Source organism: Lycium barbarum, chromosome 10 (genome assembly GCF_019175385.1).
Source record: "Lycium barbarum isolate Lr01 chromosome 10, ASM1917538v2, whole genome shotgun sequence".
In the NCBI taxonomy this organism is placed as follows: Eukaryota; Viridiplantae; Streptophyta; class Magnoliopsida; order Solanales; family Solanaceae; genus Lycium; species Lycium barbarum.
In genome coordinates this window covers 115,214,947-115,241,925 of record NC_083346.1, presented here as the reverse complement: position 1 = coordinate 115,241,925, position 26,979 = coordinate 115,214,947, and the positions used below count along the sequence as shown (strand labels likewise).

Genomic DNA, 26,979 nt, shown 5'->3' with positions numbered 1-26,979 from the left:
TCCTCCACCTTTCCGCCACCCCCCAAAGGGCAGTTCGTGCAATTTCTTCATTGTTTCCGAATTGAAGGGCAGTGCGTGCAATTTCTTCATTGCCTATTTGAAGGGCAGTCCGTGCAATTTCTTCATTGCTCATTTGAAGGGCAGTTCGTGCAATTTCTTCATTGTTTCTGATTTGAAGAGCAGTGCGTGCAATTTCTTCATTGCCCATTTGAAGGGCAGTCCGTGCAATTTCTTCATTGTTGTTTAACAACAATGAAGAAAATTTCCCATTTGATGCAAATTTCTTCAATATTTCTCATTTTATTTTATAGGTAGATTAGAGCAACAGATTTGCTATCAACGTTACGTCAATGAAAATTTCACAAGTATACCAATGGAGGATTGTTGCTTTGGTGGTATAGTTTGACCGGGGAGGGGGAGGAGAACGGCGGTGGGGAGGGAGAGGGGGGGGGAGGGTGGTGTTGGTGAAATGAAGAAAAAGGGTTTGAGGGTGTAGGGTGGCGTGAAGGTGAAGGAGAAGGGAGGGCGGCGTAGCAGTGGCGGTGGCAGTGGTTTGAAGCTGGAAGAGATGAGGGTGGCGTGGGGTGGGGTTGTGGGGGGGGGGGGGCAGTGGTGGTGGAGGAATAATTTAAAAAAAAAAATTTTAATTTGACTTCACTTGCCTATTTTTGAATTATAAATTTTATTTATGCCACATCAGCTCTGGAGGGGTAAAAAAATATCACTTTTAAGATGTTAAGGTGTGTAATAGGTCGCTCGTATCGTTTAGGTGTGATATCGACATTTTGGATATAGTTTAGGGGTGTTTTGATGTATTTAAGATGCATACATTAAACTCTCTAAACATAGCCGGTCGAGTATCATATAGGATTTCACCTCATGAAGTATAAAACCGATCGCCAAAAAGCCCCCGAACAACATCCAGCAAGGCTTTTGTAGTTTCGTGATCTGGATAGTACCTGTAGTTAAAAAATTTAACGCATATAAGATTAAGATGAAAAAAAACTTTAGGAAAACTTAATAAAAGACAATCTTACCCAGCTCCCTCAGGCACGATGAAAATCCGACCGATCGAATATCTATCTCCCGGCTATAAACTGTGATATACCGGTGCTTGTATAGGAACCGGTGCAAGTGCAGGAGGACGAAAATGGGTCTGAGACTGGCTCGATGGCAGTGACTCAGGCTCAGAGCTGCTATCTCTAAGGCGCAAATTAGATACACTGGAAGGTGTACCACTTAGAGAAGGAGAAGGAGACAAAGTGGCTGATGTGCTAGGAGATCTGCCACGCGGTGGGCAATACACAGGTGTAGGTATAAAAGTAGGATGGGTAAATGATGCCGGCTGAGGTGGTGCCGGCTGAAAGACCCACTGACCAGACTGGGCCTACATAGAAGAGCTAGACATAAAAAAAAAAGAGGCGGAGTAGACTGCCTATGTGGAGCGAAGGGAATGGACTGGTTAGTAGTAGCTGTAGGATCTATAGGTCTCTTATCTTTTCTCTTACTAGTACCTCCAACTCTACCTCAACCTCTACCTCTACCTTGATCACTCTCACCTGATGACATCTGCATACAGAAAGTTAATAACGTTAGAATAAAAATTTAACAAGTATAGAATTGTGTTATTATCAAGTATAGAATAAACTAACATGCAACTAGGCATCCTCCCACTCATCCTCGCTTGTTTCATTTTCATCAGATGATTCTTCCCCATCGCTTGTTTCATGTCCATCGGTCGATTCTTCCTCAACATTTTCTATGATAGTTACATCATTTTCATCAACTTCTTCTAATATGTGTTGAGGATGTTCCAGACTATTTTCTAACTCTGTGTCCACCGTTTGATGAACAACTGGTACATCATTTTTATACGCCACATCTAATGCATTATCGACCTCAATCCTCCCTACAAGCTTAGTCTTTATAACCACCCACCAATCATCCTTATCCCTACGCAAAGGATATGGAGCATAATACACTTACTTAGCATTTTGTGCAATTATAAAGGGATCATAGAGATTGTATTGTCTTGTGTGTTTGACTTCAATTACGTTATGTTGACGATTCACCCTTGTACCTCTTTGGCTTGGATCAAACCACTTGCACCGAAATAATGTTATCTTCTTCTTAGGGTAACTTGGATACTTAAGTTGTATAATCTCCTACAGCACACCGTAATAATCAACAGTTACACTGCTACCATCAGCATCGCCTTTAATGCACACTCCACTATTATTCGTCTTCTTATATTGAGAAACTTCTTCGGTTTGAAACTTGTAACCATTAACAATGTACTTTTTCATTGTCATAACTTCATTGCCTGGTCCAAGAGCTATATCTTTCACAAATTGGGAATGTTCTCATGTATGATAAACCTATATAATAAGGAGGAAAATTAAAATTCAATAACTTATATATAGCCTACATTTAATTGAAATTATGCAATGAATTTCCACACTTACAAAATCGTACAACCAATGGGAAAACATAGAATATATGTGTCACGACCCGACTAGGGGGCCATGACGGGTACCTGGAGCTGACTACCGAACACCACTCATTACGCTAGTCATCATACTCATCCTGAACACATATAAACTCCAAGACAGAACGTAAACATCCATAAGCCCTCACGGCTGCCAAAAATGATATACAAGAATATACAATGTAGTAATCACGGAGCATCTACTACCCACACATACGCATCTACGAGCCTCTACTAGAGTAATGTGACATAAGGACGGGACAGGACCCCGTCATGCCCAAATATATACACAAAATAATATCTCAAAAATGGCACCTCTGAAGTAATGGAGTGCTCCTGTAAGTCTGCTGATAAACTCCTATGAATCTGAGCCACCTCTCTGTCTACTCGTGGGCATGAACACAGCGTCCAAAAAGAAAGGACGTCAGTACGAACATTGTACTGAGTATGTAATCTTTCAACCCCTCAATATGCTAAATAACATGAAATGATCATAAAACTTACCTTTGATTATGTAAAAACGAGTTTTAGATGGAAATGGTGCACTTGAAGAAAACCCTAGCTTCAATTCCAAAGAGATCCCTTGCTTCCATCAACCCTAGCTAGCATTCTTGCACTTGATTCTACTACTTTTCGGTGTTTGATCTTTGATTTCATCTTAGATTTGTCTTGGTATACTTGGAAGAAGGTTCTAGGACTTTTGAGAGTGTGGAAGAAGTGGGAAATGAAAAATAAGGAGAAGGGTCGTTGATGTGCCGTGAATTTTGGAACATTTTATTCCTTTGTAACTAGAAGTGTTGCTTGTTTTTAAGTGTTTTTACATTGTTTCTTATGATATTTTTGTGTTTTATAGGGTTGATTAACTAAGGATCGGAAATGAGATGGAAAGCTGAAAAACGGACAAATTGGAGCTAAATGACGGTCCGTAACTCATGTTACGGACCGTAACGTGATCCGTAACTCATGTTACGGTTCGTACCATTGAACCGTAACAGGGCCTAAATTTCCAGAAATTTTTCATTGAAACCATCAGTGTTACGGTGTGGTGTTACGGTCCGTAACTTATCACCGTAACATCAGCTAAATTTCCAGAAAGTTTTCAATGAAACCATCAGTGTTACGGTCCGTAACTCATGTTACGGTCCATAACTCATGTTACGGTCCGTAACATCAGCCAAATTTCCAGAGAGTTGCCAAGTAAATCGACAAGTTACGCCTTAGAAGGACGGACCGTAACACAGATTACGGGCCTTCGCATGGTGGCCGTAACATCAAAGCTGACAAATGACGAACTGAAGGACGGACCGTAACACAGGTTACGGTCCGTAACAATGCGGCGTAAGGGCATTTTTATCCAGAAACTTGGCGCGATTTTTGGCTCTATAAATACTTAATGTAGGGTTTTAATTCATCATTCAGATTTTATTTTGGAGGCTTAAACCCTAGGTCTTTAATCTTAGAAGTTGTTGGAGCATTTAAGGCAACAACTTCACTCTCATTCCATCTGTTATTAGCATTGTAAGTGTATTATGTTAGTCTTTAAGCTTTTTCTGTCAAGAAACATTATGAGTAGCTAATTTCAATTCTAAGGTTGTGAATCCCATGATGGGTATTATGTGAATGGGTTTCTATTATTGATATATGCATAATGGTTGTTGTTATTTATTCTATCTTTGAGTTGTAACGTTGGGTAATGATTGCAAGCATTAGCCGAAGCCATTATATTGACTTTTCTTGGGAAAGAGAGTCAATATTGGTAAGATTGAATAACAATGACTCGAGGCGTTAACCCTCGTTTAATAGACTAACTTAGGAATAAGAATAAGTCTAAATTGGCATTAGTGGTCGCTCTTCGATTGTAACTCTTTTATATTCGGAAGAATCATAAAGAGGAAATACTACTTAACTGTTGGGAAACATTAAGAAGTCCTTAAGAGACCAAGCGCATATTCATAGAACAACCATTAGAAGTATATCACATTGAAACCTGAAGCATAATATCTAACCAAATTGGGGAACACAACCTTAGTCTCTCTCTCACATTAATTACATTTTAAGTCAAAGTATTCAATTACATTATTCAACAATCAATTCAAACTATCCGGAATAGGATTAAAGCATTTAAAGACTGGTATCACATACGATTAGTACTCTTTTCTCTCCATATTCCCTGTGGGATTCGACCCCAACCTTGTTGGGTTAATATATTTGACAACGTCCGCTTTACGCCATTAAAAGGTGTAATTTGAGCGTATCAAATTTTGGCGCCGTTGCCGGGGAATACGGTTGAGAAATTACTGATTGTTGTGTACTCTTCTTTAAAACTTTTTCTATTCCATCACACCTCGTTTGCTGTTGTAGTGAACCAGGTGAACATGGCAGGAAGACACAATCGCAATCAAGAAAACCAAAGGGGAATCCAAGTGAACCATCCTGCACCAGAAGAAGAGGAGGATGAGAATGTATTTGCGGAATTCATCGACGAAGCTGATTATGCTTCTGCTGTAGTTCCTCCTAGAACGGGAAATGCTAATTTCAAAATTGATAGTTCTATCTATTAGCTATTGAAACTTGAAGGCTATTTTCGAAATTCTTCGGAGGATTGTCCACTTCGACACTTGAAGAATTTCGTGCATGTATGTTCTCAACAATCTCAAGGTGTTGTTCCTATTGATGCACTGCGGTTACGGGTTTTTAAATATTCCTTGGCTGGCCAAGCAAGGGAATGGTATGAAAAGCTCCCCAGCAATACTATTCATACCTGGAACGAGTTAGCCAATATATTCTTGAAAAAGTGGTTTCCACCAAGCAAAAAGGCTGAGCTTAGGGACAAGATCTTTGAGTTCAAACAACTTCCGGGGGAACAATTATATGCAGCATGGGAGCGTTTCAAATATTATCTAACTCAATCTCCGACTCATGGATTTCCGGATGCTATCCTCACCGAGAAATTCTACAAGGGGTTAGATACCATGAATCAAATTGCTGTCAACACTGCAGCTGGGGGATGCTTCGTAGACAAATCATTTGTCAACATCACCAGGTTGCTCGACAAGCTTACTACCCACAACCAAGCTTGGCATTCTAGTGATAGTGAAATCCTATCTTATGGTAGTCCCTCTATTGCCGCGGTGGCCAAAGAAAATCATGAGCGAGATCATGCTTTCGCTCAATTGCAAACCACCGTGGATTTATTATCAAAGAGGCTTACGGAGAAAGAGGCTAAGAGTGTGAATGTTGTCGAAGAAATGCCACCTCATACTCCAAGAATGTACCAAGTCTCGGAAGAAGCTTATCTCGAGGGACAGCCACAACGTGAGGATGCAAATTATATCGATCACCCTCAAGGGGGTTATCAAAAGCCATGGAGACCCCAACAACAAAGCAATCAATATGGTCGAAATGAATATGGAGGTTCGGACAGAAGGGATTACAACAATAGCAATTATGGTAATCGGAATTCAAATGCCTATGTTCCACCAAAAGGCCGTACATCAAACTCTCAGAATTGGCGAGAAAGTCCTTCCAATGATCAAGGAACCTCTCGGATGGAATCTATGCTTGAAAAGATATTGGACAACCAGCAAAAGAGTGACAAGAAGATGGAAAATTTGACCGAAGTGGTAGGCTCTCACACCGCTTCGATTCATAAACTTGAGTCACAAATGAGAGATCTCTCTCGTGAGCAACACCCACCTCAAAGAGGGGGCCTTCCTAGCGACACAGTTCCGAACCCAAGGAGTAGTGGAGGCGATCACATTGCATCATGCAAAGCTATTTCCACTAGAAGCGGAAAGATCCTTGATGCGGTAAAACAGAAAGTGGTTGAACCTGTCAGTGTCGAGCCGACTATTGATGAGATTATTGAAGAAAAGGTCGAGGAAGAAATAGAGGCACCAGTTGAAGTGCCTATTGTTGTGGAAAAAAGAGAAGGAAGCACACCCTAGTGTTCAAAAGGGTGACGAGGAGCCAAGTGTTGAAAAAGCCACCGGAGAAAGCTTTCAAAAGAGTAAGGTCACGGGGGCAATCAAACCCTTAACTCAAACTTATAAGTCTCCTTCTCTGTTCCCACAAAGATTGATGAAAATAACGGAGGATGCCAAGTGCCAACGATTCTACGACCAATTGAAGGGGTTGTCAATGAATGTTCCATTCCTAGACGCATGCAGGAGATGCCGGGATTTGCCAAATACTTGAAAGATTTATTGAAAAAGAAAAGGCCAGTCAAGCATGATACGGTGGGAGTCACCCACCGTGTGAGTTCTATTATTTCATCATCAAATGTTGAAAAGAAGGGAGATCCTGGGGCTTTCACGATCCCTTGCACCATCGGTCATCATAATTTTGCTCGTGCTTTATGTGACAATGGAGTTAGTATTAATTTGATGCCACTAGCCATATATAAGCAATCTGGGTTGGGAACACCTAAACCAACAAACATGCGTCTCCAAATGGCTGACAGAACAATCAAAAGAACGGTGGGGGTTGTTGATGATATCCTTGTTAGAGTGGGGAAATTCTTATTACCGGCCGATTTTGTCATCCTTGATTGTGCGGTTGACAAAGAAGTCCCAATTATTTTGGGGAGGCCATTTCTTGCTAACGGAAGAGCCTTAATGGACTCGGAAAGGAATTAAATAAAATTCTGGGTCAATGATGAAGAAGTAACCTTCCAAGCTAGCAAAGGGTTAAAGTTGCCTAGTGCTTATGAAAGCATTTCTGTCATCGATTCATTCGATGAGATAGACGAAGCGGTGGAGCATCAGCTAGAAGAGGAGCACTTCGATGAGGCACTTTCAACTATTTTGGTGAACTTTGAGGCGGATGACATGATGGGATATATCGAAACAGTTAATTCTCTCATTGGCCGGGGTTCGTATTCTTATGAGCCGAAGAAATTATCTCTCGATCTTGATAAAAGAACCATTCCTCCAGCTAAGCCTTCGATTATTGAGCCTCAAAAACTTGAGCTCAAGCTACTTCCTTCTCATTTGAAGTATGCTTTTCTTTGCCCAAATAATACTTTACCGGTTATTCTTTCATCTTTGCTGAATAAGGATCAAACTAAAAAGGTGCTTGAAGTATTGCGGGTGTATCGCAGATCCATCGGGTGGACTATTGTAGATATTAGGGGAATTCCCTCAGGTATTTGCGAACATAGAATTGAGCTTGAAGAGGATAGTTCATCCAGTGTTGAGCATCAAAGGAGGCTAAACCCTCCTATGCAAGAAGTGGTCAAGAAAGAGATTATCAAATGGTTAGATGCGGGTGTTGTATACCCAATTGCAAACAGTCCATGGGTTAGTCCGGTACAATGTGTGCCAAAGAAGGAAGGCATTACCGTTGTTCCTAACTCCAAGAATGAGCTGATTCCTACACGGACAGTTACCGGATGGAGAGTGTGTATGGACTACCGAAAGCTGAACACCGCAACGTGTAAAGACCACTTCCCTATGCCTTTTATTGATCAAATGCTTGATCAGCTAGCTGGAAGAGCGTATTACTGCTTTTTGGATAGGTACTCGGGGTACAATAAAATCAACATTGCATTAGAGGACCAGGAAAAGACCACTTTCACCTGTCCTTATGGCACTTTTGTGTTTAGCCGCATGCCTTTCGGCTTATGTAATGCCCCAGCTACTTTCCAACGGTGTATGATGTCTATTTTCTCAGATATGGTGGAAGCTTTCTTGGAAGTCTTCATGGATGATTTTTCGATTGTTGGTGATTCCTTTGATGAGTGTCTTGCCAATCTAGGCAAGGTATTGAAGCGATGCGAGGAAACCAAACCTGTACTTAATTGGGAGAAATGTCATTTCATGGTGACAGAAGGGATTGTCTTGGGCCATAAAATCTCTGAAAAGGGCATTGAGGTAGATCGAGCAAAAGTTGATGTAATAGCCAAACTCCCTCCACCAATCTCTGTAAAGGGGGTTCGCAGTTTCTTAGGACATGCCGGTTTCTATCGGCGATTCATCAAGGATTTCTCCAAGATCGCCACCCCGATGTGTAAGCTCCTTGAAAAAGAAGCTAAGTTTGCATTTGATAAGAAATGCCTTAAGGCGTTTAATGAGTTGCAGGAAATGCTCATATCTACTCCAATTATTGTATCTCCAGATTGGTCAATGTCGTTTAAGCTCATGTGTGATGCAAGCGGATTTGCTATTGGTGCAGTGCTTGGGAAAAGGCATAACAAAATCATGCACCCAATTTATTATGCTAGCAAGACCCTCAATGGAGCTCAAATGAATTACACGGTCACCGAGCAAGAACTTCTAGCCATTGTCTATGCGTTTGAGAAGTTCCGGGCTTATCTACTTGGATCTAAAGTGGTTGTTCATACAGATCATGCGGCTTTGAGATACTTGATGACAAAGAAGGATGCCAAACCAAGGTTGATTCGTTGGGTCTTGTTATTGCAAGAGTTTGACTTTGAAGTCAAAGATCGAAGGGGTTGTGAAAACCAAGTTGCGGATCATCTATCTCGACTTGAGAAAGCTGGGATGCCAAGTGGAAATCTTGAGTTGAATGATGTTTTCTCGGATGAGAGGCTCTTGGATGTAACTTGTGATGTTGCCCCTTGGTATGCAAACATCGCCAACTTTTTGGTGACGGGTCTTATCCCTGACGATGTCAAAGCTTACCAAAAGAATAAATTCTTGAGAGATAGTCGTCAACACTATTGGGATGAGCCCTATTTATTCCACACTTGTGCCGACAACATCATTCGACGATGTGTGGCCGAATCTGATACCATGGACATCTTGAAGGCGTGCCACGACTCCCCCATGGGCGGTTATCACAGTGGGAACCGCACAGCAGCCAAAGTGCTTTAATGTGGCTATTATTGGCCCACCATTTATCATGATGCTAATTTAATGGTGAAATCTTGTGACCAATGTCAACGCCAAGGATCAATTGGGAGGAAGCACGAAATGCCCATGAATTTTGTCATGGAGGTTGAACTGTTTGATGTGTGGGGCGTCGACTTTATGGGCCCCTTTGTAAGTTCTCGTGGTATGCGATACATCCTTGTCGCGGTTGATTATGTGTCCAAGTGGGTTGAATCTGTTGCATTGCCCAACAATGATGGCAAGAGTGTCACCAAGTTTCTCAAAAGGAACATATTCACAAGGTTTGACACTCCATGGGCAATCATTAGTGATGGTGGCACTCACTTTTGCAACAAGCATTTCGCTAATCTCTTAGAGAAGTATGGAGTGCAGTACGGGGTGGCAACTCCTTACCACCCCCAAACCAGTGGGCAAGTTGAAGTCTCAAATCGGGAGATTAAGAGCATTTTAGCAAAGACGGTTAATGCAAACCGAACTGATTGGTCATCTAAGCTTGATGACGCTCTTTGGGCTTATAGAACAGCTTTCAAGACACCCATTGGTACTTCCCCTTACCGGTTGGTATTCGGTAAAGCTTGTCATTTACCTGTTGAACTCGAACACAAGGCTTTGCGGGCATTAAAAAAATTAAACATGAATTGGGACTGTCATACCCCATTTTAACCTCGGGATTAAAGTAGAAGTACGACATATTGGAGATTCCTGTTTTGTTATTTTTAAGGAGTCGCCACCTAATTATTTACGGTGAATTAGGACACCTAAATTTATTTAAAGTTATTTTTAAAGTTAGCTCTGTTTAAAGTCTGCGAAACTTAAGATTCTAGGTAAGGGTTCAATTAGTCTAAAGGGAAGGTATTAGGAATCCTTTAAGACCCATTAACAATGGTTAACCGACCGGACTTATGATTAATTAGGCTAAGGGTAAATATGATATTATAAATGTTTGGGGAATAACCTATAAATATAGCTAAAGTTTTTTTTAAAGTAAAAGGTAATAATGTTATTAGAAATAAGACATGTAAAAATAATAAGTTGTATAAAAGAATATTCCTAATGTTACTTCGTAAACACGACTTATAAATGTTGTTGATTTTTAAACGAAAGTATAATAGTAATGTTTAAAATAATACTTGTAGAAAATGTAGTGATTTAATAAGAGTTTAATTATAATAAACCAAAAGAAATGGGATGAGTGATGTTTCATATGTATTCCGAATATGAATTACGCTAACTAACAAATAAAAATGCATTTGTAGAGTTATTGCAAGATTTATATTAATGTTTAACAAATGTGTATTTCAAGTGTTTGAAATGAACTAAAGTGAAAGAGTTATCCGTTAAACTAGTTTGCCCCTTTTTTTATTTCTCAAAATAAGCTAACATTAGTGAAATTTGTGATATTTTGAAAATCCTAAGATGGTAAGAATGAAAAAATGATTCCTTTAAACCAAGAAATGTGTAGGCATGCTGTTTGAAAATCGATTACTCCAAATAAATATTATAGATACTATAAATAGTTTAGAACATAAATAGAAGAGAATGTAATTTGTGGAGTTAACTACCCATTACTAAACTAAACCCCTTAATGCCTCTAAGGTTCATTCTAGCTAAGGAAAAACAAAATAAGAAAAAGTGTTAGTCAAATAATACAAGTTAAAGGGTAGAAAATAAAGGAGCAAAGATGATTAAATGTGCTCAGCCCATTTTAGGATTGCTGCCATCTGCGGCTGTTGGTCTTTGGCCCAAGATTTCTTTCTTCTTTTTCTTTTGTTTTTGTCTTGCTGCGGACAGGGGCTGGACAGGAAGGAGGTCATGTTGGGCTTTTAGCCTAACGCCAAAATGCGGGAGAAGATGACGAGTCGCTTGGACTCGTATGCGATGTTCATGCATAAAAAATAAAAAGAAAAGGATGAGTATGCGATCGATGAATGATGTTAAACATACGAAATATGAACTCAAAAAAAACAAATTAACAGATTGCATATTCTATGTATATTTTAAGCATACTTCATGTACACACACTCATAAGAATGTATAGAAGGTTATGGTGACCATTTCATCCATAGGTGAGTTCGACCTATCGAATGTAATATCTATTCCTTTTATAGAACAAATCAGTAGGCAGCTAATTTCTCCTTAAAACGTAGCATTTATTTTATCAAAGTAGTAACATTTCATAGCAAACAACAAACAGCCACAGTTCATAGTAGACTAGCTGAAACTTTCAAAATGCACAAATTTCATGCTGAAATGGTGGTAAAAAAATGCAGCCAGAATCTTCAAGTTCAGCAGATTACAACAATAGTAGCAAGGCAAAACTATGCAAGTGACAATCTTGTCCCAATTGAGTGTCAACAATAGAGGGGTTGGAAACAGGAGCGAAAAGAAAAGCAGATTATCATTTGATCGCAGCTAAACACATAAAATTTCTTTCTTAATACTGTTATCCTCGCCAACATGTTCTATTGCATTCAGGAAACTGGCAGATTACAGGTATTTGTTGAGTGCTTAAAGATTAAGAGTGTTGAATCACCAGGGAGTGTCAACATTTCCCCAACTAGCTTAGAATCTAGATATGTTTGGTTGATAAGAACAGAGACATGGGATTGGAACTTGTTGAGGATAAAGGATAAAATACACAGCTGGTCATACCAAACTCAAAGCAAGCAAAATTTATTTTTAGAAATGGAACTGGGGTTGAAACAAATGTGTGGCAGTTATGCAGACAGCGATAGAGCCACAAAATATGAGCTGAGCAGATAAGTACTGGCATTAATATAAACACCAGTGAAGAAACCAACGGAGATGAGACTAGTCGAATTGCCTGAAGAACTAAATCATGATTCTGAGAGAACAGCAGTAAAAATGCAGTGGACTGTGAGCCAAAGTAACAGAGCAACAGCAAAGAGAAGAGTAGCAATGCAGAAAGTGATGATTAACAAGAGAACACAAGCAAGGAACAGCAAGCAGATTTAAAAGGAAAATCATACAGTAATGTAAAGGAAACAGGAAATAAATACGCAGAACATTGAGTATCAAAGAGAAGCATTTCATATCCGGCAAATGGTAATTAATCCCAATTAGCTAAACCAAATATAACTGGACTTAGGCAGATATATAGCTATTAGTTCAAATGCAAATTCAGTTCCAAGAAACACACGCAATAAGAGAGAAACATTAATGAGCATTCAGTGGCCTGCAAACCGACTCCACTAAAGCAATGTATTGATATTTTAAACTTCATACAAGTCACTGGTTTATGCTTCATGATGAGATGAGAGAGAGCACTCCTATTCCATGCTAAGACAGGTTCTAGAAAAGAAAGGTATGGACCCTTTACAAAGTTTCATCCCATAACACTATACATTCAAACGAACATTCCCTTAACCCCTTTAAGTCGATTACAGTCAACTGACCAACACATCATTATAGCCTAATTATTTTATACATGGGGCAGCAGATAGACACAGGTTAAGGGGACAAGGTACTGGCCATCAAACTAAATTTTGGACCCAAAGATGAGAAAGGAGGAATGCAAAAGCAGCATGAGGCAGTGACAAACCATAAATGGAGATGCCTGGTATTTCAACAAAATAGAAACAGCATCAAGGGAGTACTAACTTAATTGAACACAATGCACTTATAGAGTTTATACATGAATTGTGTACTAGAAAACAAAGGCCAAGGTATGAAACACATTTCGAACCTGTGCAGGCTGTTAGGTCAAGCTGACAGACTCTGAAATTAGACAAACGAATTGTGTACTTTATGGATTCGACAACTACTATAATGCAGGGGTTTAGCATAATCTAAATGTGACAACAAAGCAGTGGCTAAGCAGTTTTTTAGAACATGGAGACACAAGTAAATAATCTCAAGCAATTCAGATAAGAGGAACTGTAAGACATGATCCAAATTGCAAAATCAAACCCAAATGTTTAACAGGTAGCATAGGCAGAAGGTTGAGCAGTTTATTCTCAGAGCGACGAGAAGAGGAAAAGAACAAATGGAGAACCACAAAGCAGTTAACACACATGAACATCAAACCACGAGAGTTGAGTTAACATAAGAGTGATTCGAGGAGTATATCGGATTTAAACGCAAAATCATCTCGACTGAAAACTAATAGGAGGCCAAACTAATCCAACAGGGCTCATCAGTGCGAACATGCCAAATTAGAAAACAAACACCTTCGGCTTAACTGTCAAAATATGAACTCATGCGAATATCTAAATACTAACAAAAACTGAAATTAAACTCAGTTAAAACTAGACATACACATGTAGATGCTATAAATTTATTAAACTATAACAGGCCAAACCAAGTTAAGACATAAACATACAAACATTATTAAAGAACTGAAATTAAACTAACTAAAATCTAACATGCGTAATACTCTAAGTTATTAAACTGACATTCAGCCTAACAGAAGCAAAACATACACGAACCACATCACAGACTTTAGATTCGAAATAAAAAAAGAACACACTGACCTTTTGTAGGTGCAGTGAAATGGGTGTCGAGGCCTCGAATCTACTCGAACACGACGATCTCGAAATCGATCAAAGAAATTAAAGTTTTAAACAGAAAATGAAAGGGAAATAGAGTAATTATTCGCTGTCTTTGTTGATTAAAACTTGTGTTTGTGGGGGTTTTCGGGGTTCCAAACCTGGGCTTTCGATCTCTGTCCCTTCAAGAATCAATTTGCCACAGATTTATAGGATTTCGTTTTGGTTTAAGAAAAAAGAGAGAGGAGCGTATGAGATAGGCGTGGGGGGCAAGGGGAAGTGGAGAGGAACGTGAGGCGTGGGGGACAACGGTGAGTGGAGAGGAGCGTGAGGAGAAGAGAGAGAGAAGAGGAGAAAGAAGAAAGAGAAAGGGGAGCGGGAGAGAGGTGAGGGAGGCGCGGATGAAGAAGAAAGGAGGAAAGAGAAAGGGGATTAGGGTTTAGGGTAAAGATAAGGGATTGGGCCGGGTAGTGAGGTAAATGATTTGGGCCAGATGGGTTGGGTAATTAGTGGGCTAGATTGAGTCGGGTAATGGACTGATTTGGGCTCAGATGTTGATCCGAAAATATGGGTTAGTGGAGTGATTATTTGGGTAGGGGAATAATATTGTATTTGTATTTTGGGCCAATAATCTAGCTGAAAATTGTTGATCCTTCCTCCTCTATTTAGTTATTCTTGGGCTTTTAACTAGTACAAAAATATATTAGGTGAAGACAATTAATATATAGAAAAATAATGATTTAACAAAGCATTGTCTTGTAATTAATTTAACGAGTTTCAAACCCACAAAGTGAAACGATGACTAACCGTTTAAAATTTGTGACAAAGTAATGCTAATAATGTTAAAAATAAAAGTAATGATATTAATAGTAGTAGCAATAAAATAAAGTATTTAGCTCGTCGGTAAATTTAGAAATCCGAGTAAATTAAATAAAAAAGGGACAAAAATTGGGTGTCAACAGGGACGAAGCAACCAAGCTGCGGTTGTTTCAAATGAATGAAATGGATGAGTTTCAGCATCATGCCTATGAGAGTGCTAGTTTGTATAAGGAAAGGATGAAACACTATCATGATGTCAAACTTCTGAAGCGAGATTTTCAACCGGGTGATTCGGTGTTGCTGTTCAATTCGAGGTTGAAACTCTTTCCGGGCAAGTTGAAATTGAAGTGGTCCGGCCCTTTCACTTTGGTGAGTGTGTCACCCAATGGGTCAATGGAGTTAAATTCCGATGACGGGACGCGTACTTTCAGAGTCAATGGTCGTCGGGTCAAGCACTACCATTGGATGGTTGATGGTGACAAAATTGTTGATGCTCACTGGTTAAAACATGGCACCGGACCTTAGCATCCAATGAGGTATCACGTCGAGCTGTGACGTTAAACCAAGCGCTGTGTGGGTGCATATATGGAAAATAAAATCTGGCCCGACTCGAAATCTACGGCCTATTATACGAACCGTATTAATTATACGGTCCGTCTAATTGGACCGTATATTTCCTCCAGAATCTCATCCTCCTCTGGGAGGGTTCTACGGACAGATATATAGGCCTGTCACGACCCAAATGCCGCTAAGTCGTGCGGGCACCTACCATATCCCACCTCAATAGAAGAACCTTTCCCTTAATCAGTTACACAACAATAATTACTAAATAAAGCGAAATTAATGAAGAGTCTAACATATATTATAAATACCAAGTGCGGAATTCCCGATTCTAAATACCACCCAAGGAAAATGGTCAGAAATAGTACAAGGGCCACTGATCAACGTGTCTGAATAATACATGAGACTCAAAACTAGAAATATTGTCTAAGGATCAAAGTAAGACAAGTAGTAAAGAAAGAGTCCCAGGGGTGGCGGACTCGTCCAATAAGCTCACCCTAGCAAACTCCGCAAATAGCCTCGGGATCAATGTCGAGGTGCAGAAGTGGTACCGATCTCGTACTCTGCACTAAAAAAGAATGTAGCAAGGTAGGGTCAGTACAAACACAAGTACTGGTAGGTATCATAGGCCGACAACAACTAGCTAACATATACACAAGAAGAAACCGAAGGATAGACATGCTCGCAATCAAGTACAAGTACAAATCACAATCCACTATATCAGTCCAAATATAGAAAGACATATACAGAATCCAAGGCATAAAAGGATGGTATGAAGAATGAATACACAACGCAAGGCAATACAATATAATACAATGTAATGCAATGCTCGTACACACATGCTATGGTAGTGTAGATCGTCGCCCAACAGCCATGACCCATGGGGGACCCGCGAAGTCCATGTACCACTCTCACGATCTCGGTAAGGACCTCGGGCCTCGTTTACTCTCACGATTCCGGTAAGAACCTCGAGCCTCGTGTACTCTCACGATTCCGGTAAGGACCTCGGGCCTCGTATACTCTATTCCTCATCATCACTTCCAATCAAGTCACAACACAACCATATAAGGCTACAAGCCCATAAATCAGTCAACAATACCAACCTAGTCCATCCCAACTTCGTACCCGAAACCGTACATGCTTTCTCCGACAGTATCTAACTATACATATGTTTCGCTAATCGAAGTCTAACAAAAAAGGTAAGCCATAACCTACCTCGAAGCCGAACGAGATCCACGAATAATCAAACTTGAGCTTTACCCTTCCGGAATGCTTCCGAACGATCGAAATCTAACGATTAAATATTCTATTTAATAAATTACAATTCCATCCACAAATGGGCTCACAATTCATAAACTCTCATATATATATATATATATAGGACTAGGACTCGAAACCTTCAATTACCCCAAAATCTTAATATAGGATTAACATCTCACTTTCCATGACGCAAATACCATGAGTTTAAAGGTGTACATAGAATCCAATAGTCGAATATTCAATTACTTATATCCAAAATATATAAGAAAAAAAGAAAATGGAACTTGCTAACCTAATAACTATGACCGAAGACGAAACCATAAGCAATTTTGAGAGCAGTCTTCGCGAAACCAGAGACAATTTTTAAGAACATTATTTATCAACCCTTAAGCCATTATACATGAAACCATAATCATTAGTCATTACTACCTCATAATTACTATCAATTATTTATCCAAAATTATTACTCCCTCCGTAAAATTTTGAAACCAGTAGAACCCAAGGTAAATAATGAATTCAATCCCCTAAATAGTATTAAAATAATATCTTTCCACAATAGTACACTGCATACACGTACTACCCATAATAATTACAACATTCCACTACTATTTTCTCAATTTTCAGCCAAACGTGTAGCCTACTCATCAACCTAATGATTACCTTTTTTCAAAATACTACGAGTACAGCAATTTAATTCCATGGTCACGGGAATTGGGTTGAATAATTTACCTGCAATTGGTTATGTTTTCCCTTGTTGTGCAGAGTTTGTGCGCAGTCTTTTATTTTTCAACTGCTCCTAGGCTTCTTTCTTTTCTATGCAGTTAATGAATTTAGACTCTATGTAGTAGGTCTTCCATGGATGGGCCACCAAGGAGAAGTTGTGTGGGCCTAATCTGATTATTTATCACAGTAGCTTCCTTAATTCATTTATTCCCTTAACCACTTTGTTTACTTTAAAATTCAAATAATATATTTACCAACTTATACCTTATATGGGTGTAAATAATATTCCTATGAATAAACTATTCACACACATTAAGTAAGTATATATACAAAAATTTACCCGTCAATTAAATGACCGAGTCACCCATCACCGCAAGCTATAAACACCAAAATAGGGCCACGGAAAGGATGTATTTAGGAATATTAGGTCTAAAATTGCTAGACGACCAAATGGGTCGTTACAGGGCCGTATAAATTATACGGTCCGTATAAAGGACCGTACAATCCACAATTTCTCGAAACTTGTCCTCATCGACCCATTTTGCCTCCAATTCTTATGGAACCTTGTTGGCACTTGTTTAATTTAATACTTCATTAACAATCTAAGTGTTACACCCTGCACTTTCAGTGTTACACCCCGTACCTCGGAGAAGCACTAGTTAAATTTGAATGTAAGTATGTCGAGCTATGGCTAGGTAAAACAACTTTGAAGTGTGAGGAACGAAGCATTATTAAGTATATTGTTTAAGTAAAGGATGAATTATGATCTTGTAAGTCGTAACCGGGAAGGGAAATCTTGAAAACATAAATCTTGAAAACACAAGAACATGACCATTATCAAGTATAACAAATGATAAATATCATGTAGGGGGAGTTTTAAAAGATTCCAGGACCAAGCAAATCAAAGAAAATAAGTTTGTCAAAAATTTAAAAAAAGTTGGCAGAATTAAGGATAAAATTTTGGGTCAAATTTGGAGGGATATATCTCCAGGTATATTAGGAGTTTTAAGGTGTTTCAAAAGCCTAAAATGAAGTTCGTCGAGTCTAGTTTCCAACGCAATAAATCGCTCATCGATAGGACATCGGAGTAGAGAAATTATGGATGTTACAAGTTCAGCTGATAAAGCAGAAACGCGTGCTACAATACTGCTATAGTAAAATGCTACAGTGAACCCGACCCGAAATTGACCCTATATAAAGGGTAAAACTCCTTTTTTTCACCAGATTCTGCTCAGATTTTTCTAGAAAAAACCCAGAAAACATATGAGGGAGGTGAGTCTATCATAAAATTGAGTGATTTTTAATTGACGGAGTATTAGTTTAGGTTCGGATAGCGCGTGGTCGTGATTCTAGCATTGTTGTGTGGTGGATTCTAGCATGGATTCAAAGAGGATGTTGGAGATATTGCTATTTCAACGAGAATAAGGTATGAATCTCCTTCTAATTACGTTAATACCGGTTTATTCGCGAAGATAGAATGGTTAAATAATTGTATAGTAAGTTGGTTAGTTATAGAAGTTGCAAAACAGCGTGTGGAATGTTTTATGGCATATGTTGGTGTTGGAAATGATGTTATTACTATTGGTATTGTTGTTGGTGTTGTTGGTTGCTGAATTAGAATTTCGGGCTAGGCATATAAACAGGGGAGATGCTGCCCGATTTTCGGCAAAATATAGAGTAGTTTGACTTGAAAGATTATTGTAAGTATACTATGATGAGTCTAATGATAGTGTGAATCCTCTTAAATGTAGAGTCTCGAATTCGGACGAATAAGTGTGGATAACTGGAGGTTGAACAGGTATGTTAAGGCTATTCCCTTTCTTCTAAAGGCATGATTCCTTTCATATGAATCCAATAGGTGTTTTCCAAATGTCCCCTGATCCCTTTATGTGAATCCATAAATGTTTTCCAAGAATATTTTTATTCCCAAAAGGTAGAAATTCATGATTCATAGAGTTTATGAGTCAAAGGCATGACTTCTTTCTTGATAATCCATAAATATTTTCCAAAATGTCCCTATCTTTCGAATCAAAGATTTATGATTCTATAAGCTTTTATGACAACAACAACGGACATGTTTTTACAATATGAATGACGATGTTAAAGATGAGAATGTTTCTATGATGATTACGACGATGATGATGATTTCATGTTTAAAAGTCCCAAGCTTATGATTTCAATGTGAATATGAAAATGTTGAGTTATTTTCGTGATTTTCTTGATTTTTATTCATTGTTGTTGAACTCGCCTTATAATAATTGTTCCTTCAAGGTGAGATAGAGCGATGATGATTATTCCATAATATAATCGGAGGTTACCGACCTTACGTCACTCCGATGTACTTATAGCTTTTATTTGGCTCTCATGCATGCTTTATATATATGTATGTATTTTCTCACACCGCGCAGCGCTATAGTCAGCCGGGCATGGCACGTAGATGTGCACACCACTGCAGTGGGCATGTTATGATATTGTCCCGGACGCGGGCTAATGATGATAACACCGAGCCTTAATGGCCAGGCATGATACTATATATATGACACCGAGCCTTAATGGCCGAGCATGGTACTATGTATATGTATAGAAATGTTTTTTTAAAAGGCTAAGCATGCATGACATCCATCTTATGAGGCATTCAGATGTACAGGTTATCTCTCTGATTCCATGTTACCTTTCATATCTATATTATGTTGGTATTCATGCCTTACATACTCAGTACATTATTCGTACTGATGTCCCTTCTTGTGGACGCTGCGCTCATGCCCGCAGGTAGGCAGGGAGACGGATCTGACCCGTATGTGTCCTATCAGCGGATTCTCAGGAGCACTCCACTTACTTCGGAGCTGCATTCTATTTGGTATTGTCTTTATGATCACTTGTGTTCTATGTAGAGGCTCGTAGACGTGTGTGTACAGTTAAATATTTTATAGCTCCACCGGTTCATATTTTTGTATAATGTGTTGGTGGCCTTGGCGGCCTTATTTTGAGCTCTTACTACTTTACTGTTAGCCTTGTCGGCTTTATGATATACGTTATGTTATGGAAACCTTGCCGGTCCGCATATGAACATATGCGCTGAGTGATCGAATATTTCTATGCTGGGCCTTTTCATGCAGGTGTTCCTTGAGTTATGTTTATAATGTTCAAAGTTACGGATAAGTCAGGTGGTTCCCGGCCTACGGGTCGGAGCCCGTCATACTCCTGATAGAGGTGTGACACTAAGGGGCATCATAACTCTTCTTTAAGACATCATTAAGTCCACATTAGTTCGGTACTTTGCAAATCTTTGTTTTTGAAAACACGACTTATGCTTGACATTCTTCAACGAACTTTCTCCTCTTGCCTCAAATGTCTTTGGAATCTTAATTAGAACCGTTACGCACTACTTCTTACTCATAGGAACATCATCCACATCTTACCCTGAGTTAGTCTATCTACTATATGACGACATGAAATTTTTGAGGTATAACACTCTTCCCCCTTTAAAAACATTTGTCCTCGAATGTTAGGTTCTCGGGAATTTTACAAAAATTTCCCCAGAGTTTTCCCTGTAATATGGCGCTGCCATCCTGTCACAACAACCCACAATAACAATGCCTCACAGGGCTACAACAAACTAGCAAGAAATTATGGCCACACACGACCAAAAGCATGAAAAGAAAGCATACATACCTCATAATATTGACGTCTCATCTTGGATATCTTCCGGGGGTGGAAACAAGTGTGGGTACTTAGACTTCATGTTATCTTCGGCTTTCCAAGTCATTTCTTCTCGGTTATTATTTCTCCATAAGACTTTGACTGAAGCTACCTCTTTATTTCTGAGCTTCCGCACTTGCCTGATCTAGTATGGAAGTGGGTACCTCCTCATAAGCTAACTTTTCTGTAACTTGAATGTCATTAACTGACACGATTCTAGTAGGATCTCCAACACATTTGCGGAGCATTGACACATGAAAGACTGGGTGGCCTAATTTAAGTTCTGGAGGTAAGTCCAGCTCATAAGCTGCTTGACCCACCTTGCGGGTAATCTTATAAGGTCCAATATATCGAGGACTTAACTTTCCCTTCTTACCAAATCTCATCACGCCTTTCATCGGTGATACCTTTAAGAATACCCAATCATCGACTTTGAATTCTAAGTCTCACCGACGGTTATCCGCATAATATTTCTGGCGACTTTGGGCTGTCACTAATCAATCTCGGATAACCTTAACCTTTTTCACCGTTTGTTGAATCAACTCGGGACCTATTAGCTGTACTTATCCTACTTCAAACCACCCAATTGGGGATTTACACTTCCTCCCATATAGAGCTTCATACGAGACCATCTGAATACTGGAATGATAATTATTATTGTATGCAAATTCAATAAGGGGCAACTAGTCATCCCAACTACCACCGAAATCTAGCACACATGCCCGCAATATATCTTCCACGGTCTGGATAGTATGTTTGGATTGCCTATCAATTTATGGATGAAACGCTGTGCTAAGCCTTACCTGAGTACCCAAACCTTCTTGAAAGGACTTCCAGAATTTAGCTATAAATTGTGCTCCTCTATCTGTAATAATAGATATCGGGAAACCATGAAATCGCACTATCTCTTTAAGATATAACCTTGCATAATCTTCTGCTGAATATGTGGTTCTGACTGGAAGAAAGTGAGCTGATTTCGTCAGTCTGTCCACGATCACCCATATGGAGTCATACTTGCTTCGGGAGCCAGGAAAACCTACAATGAAACCCATGTTGATCGTTTCCCATTTCCAGGCTGGAATATCCATGGCTTGTAACAACCCTTCTCGTTTTTTATGCTCAATTTTCACTTGTTGGAAATTTGGACATCGAGCTACAAATTCTGCTATGTCTTTCTTCATTCCATCCCACCAATACATTAGCTTAAGGTCGTGATACATCTTTGTCGCTCCTGGGTAAATAGAATATCGAGAGTAATGAGCTTCTTCTAGAATCCGATGATGTAATCCTGCAACATTTGGAACACATAGCCTATCTCGGTACCTAAGAACTCCATCTATAGAAACTTCAAATGGTGACTTCTCTTTCTCATACAATGTATCCCTATAGTATCTCAACTAGGGATCTTCGTATTGGTGCTCCCTCACCTCCATATCTAAGGATGAAACAGTTGGGTTGTGAATACCGATTCCTGCATTGCCTGAACCAATTAAACGAACTCCGAGGCTGGCTAACTGGTGGAGCTGACGAATTAATTCTTTCTTCTCTGGAGGAACCTCACATAGATTACCCATTGATTTGCGGCTAAGTGCATCAGCTACTACATTTGCCTTCCCTGGATGATATAAAATACGCACATCATAATCCTTCAGCAGTTCTAACCGCCGCCTTTGTCGTAGGTTTAACTCATTCTGCTTGAAAATATATTGGAGACTCTAGTGATCTGTATAAATGTCGACATGTACACCGTACAAGTAATGTCTCCACATTTTTAGCGCATGAACAACCGCGGCCAATTCAAGATCATGGGTTGGATAGTTCTTTTCATATTTTCGCAATTGCCGGGAAGCATAGGCAATGACCTTACTGTGCTGCATCAACACACAGCCTAACCCAATACCGGAGGCATCACAATACATAACATAACCATCTGGACCTTCTGAGAGTGTTAGAACTGGGGCTGAAGTCAATCTATCCTTCAATTCTTGGAAACTGCGTTCACAAACATCAGTCCACTGAAATTTTGCTGATTTCTGAGTTAGCTTCGTTAATGGCGCTGATTTCTGAGTTAGCTTCCTCTAGAGGAAAACCCTTCCACAAATCTTCTATAGTAACCTACCAATTCCAGAAAACTACGGATTTCTGTAGGCGTTGTAGGCCTTGGCCAAGTCTTCACAGCCTCTATTTTCTGAGTATCAACTCGAATGTCGTCAGTTGAAATGATATGGCCCAGAAAAGTCACAGAATTCAGCTAAAATTCGCATTTCAAAAATTTAGCATACAACATGAGCCCGAAGAATCCCAAGGACAATGCGTAAATGGTCTGCATGCTCTGCTTCGGTCCGAGAGTATACTAGAATATCATCAATGAACACGATCACGAACAAATCTAAGAGAGGCCTGAATACATTATTCATCAGATTCATAAACACCGTCGGAGCATTAGTTAACCCGAATGACATAGCCCAAAATTCATAATGGCCATATCTCATTCTGAAAGCTGTTTTGGGAATATCTTCTTCTCTAACTCTCACTTGATGATACCCCGATCTCAGATCAATTTTGGAAAACCATTTGGCACCCTGTAATTGGTCAAACAGATCATTGATTCTTGGAAGCGGATATTTATTCTTTACCGTCACCTTATTCAGCTGTCTATAATCAATGCACATTCGTAGGGAACCATCTTTCTTTCTTACAGATAGAACAAGTGCTCCCCACGGTGACGAACTGGGCCTAATGAATCCCTTCTCAAGCAAATCTTTCAATCGAGCCTTCAACTCTTTCAATTCTGTAGGAGCCATTCGGTAAGGGGGAATAGATATAGGCTTGGTGTCCGGCAACACATCAATAGTAAAATCAATCTCTCTTTCCGGAGAAAGGCCTGGAAGTTCATCTGCGGAAATTCATTCACTACCGGAACGGATTAAAAAGTCGGTGGCTTTGCTTCGTTGTCATGAACTCGGACTAGGTGATAAATATAGCCTTTAGCTATCATCTTCCTTGCCTTAAGGTAGGAAATAAACCTACCTCTGGGAGACGCTGTATTACCTTTCCGTTTAAGTACGGGTTCTCCCGGGAATTGGAATCGGACTGTTTTCATTCTATAATCAACATTAGCATAACAAGAAGCCAACCAATCCATACCCATTATCACATCGAAATCTAACATTTCCAGCTCAAATAAATCAACTTTAGTCTGACGATCGCATACCATAATTACACAATTCTTGTATACTTGTTTAGCTATTATGGGATCACCAACGGGAATGGATGCCTCAAAAGTTTTAATTTGCTCGGGTTTCACCCCAATACGACCACCAATATAAGGAGTAATATAAGACAGCGTAAAACCCGGATCAATCAATGCATAGACGTCATGAGAGAATATGGATAATATACCTGTACCCACATCCGGGGAGGACACAAGATCCTGGCGTCCGGCTAAAGCATAAATACGGGGCTGGGTGCCACCTAAACTGGATGCTCCCCCTCTGCCCCTACCACGGCCTGCTGGAATCGGGGAAGTCTGCCCTATCGGGCGCACAGACGAAGAAGACGTTGCTGACCCTGTGGGATGAACCCCAACTCTACCACTCACCGATGGACAATCTCACGTCATATGCCCAACCTGACCACAGGCATAGCAAGCATCTGAACCTCGGCGACACTGACCGGAATGTAATCTACCGCACTAACTACATCACAGCACCGGTGGTCTCCGCTGGATAGGATTACCTCCAAACTGAGAACCTGAGACTCTCGAACTCTGACCCAAACTAGAATAAATAGGGCGATCAAATCTCCTGCCCGCAAACCGAGGAGGTGCACTAGTCGCGGAATAACCCAAATATCTGGAATACTGTTGTTGACCCCCTCTATACTCACCGCTAGCAGATCTGGCCCTCTTGCTCTGTCCTCTATCAACATCACGCTCGCCTCGGCGCGGATGTTGTTGCTCTTCTAAGTTCTGGGCATGGGCCTGAATACGAGAAATATCCATCCCCTCCTGCAATGAAGTTGTCAAGCAATCTTTGAACAAATACGGCCCTAAGCCACTCACGAATCGATGTACCCTATCTCCCATCTCCGTCACCATAGTCAGAGCATACCTAGCCAATGAATTAAAGTGAATGCTATACTCTCGAGCACTTATATTCCCTTGCTTAAGATTCAAAAATTTATCAGCTCTGGCCCGACGGACCTCGGGTGGCAAATAATGACCAATAAAAGCTTTCACGAGGTCCGTCGGGCCAGACTCTTGCCAAATCGGGGGAGATGCATTTTCCTTTTATGAAGATATCCAGTTATTATACCAAAGAATCGCCACATCCCGGAGTCTATAAGATGCCAGCTCCACAGATTCAGTATCGGAGGCGTGGATGATTCTCAACGTTCTCAGCATCTTATCAATAAAACCTTGCGGGTCTTCATCTGGCTTTGACCCAAAAAATTCTGGAGGATTTAAACTCATAAAATCATGGGCTCTAGCTCTAGCTTCGGTCATTTGTTGACCCGAAGCACCCGGTGGAGGAACTGGAGGCATAGGAGCCGGAGCTGAAGTCCCCTCTTGTTCTTCTAGAATAGGCGGAGTGTGAGAGGTATTAGATAGAGCCTCATTATGATACTTACCCTCTTCTACATTTGTTGGTGGCTCCCTTTCCATCCGTTTTTCTGTCGTAGCCCGGCCCTTCTGGGCGGCTGCAGCTTTTCTCTTTACTGGCATCGCTGAAATCATAACGCACAATTAGGGAGGAGAAAATCTTATAACATGGCTCTGTGGCACGATCTAATAAGAAGAAGAATGTTCATTTTTCCTAAATGCCCCGCATCCTCTTGTTTATAAGTGTGGCGCGCTTCACACGCATAAACGAAACTCTACTCGACACGGCTCGTAGACACACCCTAGGACGGAACTGCTCTGATACCACTTTTGTCACGACCCGACTAGGGGGCCATGATGGGTACCCGGAGCAGACTACTGAGCACCACTCATTACGCTAGTCATCATACTCATCCTGAACACATATAAACTCCAAGACAGAACGTAAACATCCATAAGCCCTCACGACTGCCAAAAATGATATATAAGAATAGATAATCAGAACTCGGCGATGCAAACAACCTCTTTAACCTAAGTATAATAGGTAAATAATGCATCGCCTTAATTGGAACCATCTTCCCACTAGCTGTTAGCTTATAACGCGCATGTCCACATAATTTACATTCATTTAGATCAGCAACTTGCTTATAGAACAACATACAACCGTTTGGACAAAAATGAATTCTATCATACGACAATCCTAATTTGGAAACCAATCTCTTTGCTTCATAGTAACTCTTAGGTATGTCGAATTCCGGACTAACTAGTTCCCCCACAAGCTTAATCATTGAGTCCACAGCAGCTTTAGCAACAGTCCAATCTGATTTGATGTTAATCATTCTAACTGCAACAGACAACTTAGAATGCTGACTCCCTACCCAAAGTGGACGACTAGCCTCTTCTAATTCTTGATAGAAGCGCATTGCTTCTTCATTAGGAGGTTCCTAAAAAATTTGCTCAAGTTCAAACCCAGACTGTATGCTAAAAGCATCATTAACCATATCATTAACTCTATCATATTGGACATGACTATATTTATGCGACACACTACTTTCACCAACAACCATATTATAAAATATACCATTGACCCCATCAGTCTCTCCATGATCAGTCCAAACATAATATTTCTGCTTAAACCCACGACTATATAAATGAACCCTAACCGCTTCCGGTTTCAAATACTTCATACACCGACAACGAGAATAAGGATACCTAATTACCCCTTCATTTTGAAAAGGGTGAAGTGACATTGCATATGTGATAAACCCATCAACACCTTCAACAAATTTATCATGTACACCCACACGATTACTATTATTCATATTATACATCCACATACGATCCATCTACAAAAATATACCCACAAATTATTGAGGTTATAGAAATATATTATAACTTAAGAATTCTAATTTAAAATATAACTTAAGAAAACACAATCCCAACCATTTCTAACTTTGAATTCTC

General features: G+C 39.9%; 1 non-coding gene across 1 annotated transcript; it reads right to left on the bottom strand.

Annotated features, from left to right (window-relative positions):
- Positions 1-5,307: 5,307 nt before the first annotated feature.
- LOC132616289 (small nucleolar RNA R71) lies at positions 5,308-5,414 on the bottom strand. Its single transcript, XR_009573080.1, has one exon. It is a non-coding gene; the product is annotated as a small nucleolar RNA R71 (small nucleolar RNA).
- Between the last annotated feature and the right edge of the window lie 21,565 nt (positions 5,415-26,979).